Raw genomic sequence first — 2,263 nt, 5'->3', positions numbered from 1 at the left:
TCTCATCACTGTTGTAAATCAAATGAGTCTGTATGTGGTTTGTTTCTAGATGCTATATGTTGTTCCACTGACCCATTTTTCAGTCGTTTTCTCAATACCACACTCTCTTAATTACTGTATCTTTAAAATAAGTCTCAATATTTGGAACTATAAAAACTTTGTTCTTCTTTTTCAAGATTGTTTTGACTATTTTAGAGACTTTTTTCATTACCATAGACATTTTAGAATAGGTTTATCAATTCTCATAAAATAGCAGCTGAAATTTGATTGAAATTGCTTTGAATCTATAGTTGACATGCTTACAATATTAAGTTTTCAGTTCGTGAAGACTGTAGATACCTCTGTCTTTTAGCTTTCTTTAGTCATGTTCAATAAGCTTTTGTAGTTTTCTATATATAAATCTTGCATGTCTTTGGCTATATTTGTTCCTAGGTATCAATTTTTTTTTTGATGCTACTGGAAATGGTATCTTTTAAATTTCATTTTCTAATTGTTTCTTGCTAGTATGTAGAAATACAATTGATTCTTATATTGATTTCCTAGTGACCTTGATAAATTCACTTACTAATTCTAATACTTTGAAGAATCTTTTGATTTTCTATGTACATAATCATGTCATATGTGAGTAACTATAGTTTATTTTCATTTTTCTAACTATTTAAATGTTTATTTCTTTCTCTTGTCTTATTGCACTGGTTATACTCTCCAGTATAATGCTGAATAATTGTGGTTATTAGAGTTATCCTTGCTTTCTTCCTGATCTCAATGAGAAAATTTTGATTATTCATTATTAAAAATAATAAATGCTGTCTAGTTTGGGGGGGCATATGACCATTTTTTTCATATTATTTTATTCTGATGAAGCTATGTATTATATGATTGATTTTTTAATGTTTAACGAACTTTACTGTAATGATGTTCGACAGTTGAAGACTTTTAAGCCCAACACTTCTCTCTTTTCCTTCTACCCACATCTGAGAAAACTAATAAGAAAGCCTAGGTAATCCTTTCTTTGTGACTGGTGGAAACTTCAAACCATGTGCAGGAATCGTGAGCCTGGACTCACTCCAACTACCATAAAAATTCCACTTTAGTCTCTTTTCCCTGTTTTTTTCAAGTCATATTTGGGCCAGCTTGAGAAGCCTGTCCCGCTCTCTTTAGAAAGACTTGTTATGTGAGCAATATACATTTCCATACTATCTTAGTGTGTGTGGCATCATCAGTTCCAATAGCTAAACCAAATTTAAAAAAAAAATTTTTTTTAATTTTTATGGTGTCCTTAGTTGACGAAATCCAGTAAGTTTCAGTTGTACATTTTAACAGTAAGGCATATATATATATTTACATCGTGTGTTCATAAACCAAATTTTGAATGGCAATTCATTTTACCTCTGTAGGGTGGTCACAGTAATTGGTACTGTGATCAGGATGTCTAGATGATGACTGCCTACCACAAGTGTCTTTCTTGCTTGCTTTGGCTTACAACCTGGCTCTGCTGTCTGCTTGGGAGTGTATACTTTCTGGCTAGTGGGCTATTTGAGTTGTGTTGCTGCCTGCTCTCAAGCTTGCCCCTTGAGATGTTCTGCTTTGTGCTACATTACTGAGTTCTTCCAAGCCTTTTGTTATAGATTTAACTGATCTATATCAGAAGTTTCAATAACTGTCATTAAGGGTCAGGAATACAGGACTAGGGCCTCCTCAAAGTGGCAGTGGGTTACATGTCTCAGCCCAGACCTACGTGTGTGTCTCATATTGAATTGTCTGTCTCAATTCATCTGTAAATAATTACTGACACTAAGCAGAAGAGAATGACTCTTACCCTGTGAACACTGATGTTTGTCTCAAGTAGGTGTTTAATCTCATTCTATGAAGTGCTCAGGGGAAAGATTGATAACCTGTGCAATACACAGTCTTATTAGGTGATTGTTCATGTGGAGGAAGAGCAGTTACTAGGGGCATACTGAGGCCACATTCTTAAGGGCAGATGGGTTACTACGACCCTACAAAATGCCTTAGCTGTTGCTGCTGCTGCTGCTGCCTATGCCTCTGTTGGAAAAAGAAAAAAAAAGAAAAACGATCCTCATCCTCAGGGCTGTAGGAGAAAACTTATATGACACCTCTGTGACACAACTAAGGGGTTAATTCAACTATTTACATGGGGGAGGCCCCAAACTCTGATGATACTGATTCGATGTTCTCTGGAGGAAGAAATTTATAGATATGAGCAAGATAGAGAGAATCCCTCTTTCCCACAAGTATATCC

The sequence above is a fragment of the Pteropus alecto genome, unplaced genomic scaffold (genome assembly GCF_000325575.1).
Source record: "Pteropus alecto unplaced genomic scaffold, ASM32557v1 scaffold220, whole genome shotgun sequence".
NCBI classification, from domain to species: domain Eukaryota; kingdom Metazoa; phylum Chordata; class Mammalia; order Chiroptera; family Pteropodidae; genus Pteropus; species Pteropus alecto.
Note: the sequence above shows the minus strand (reverse complement) of the source record.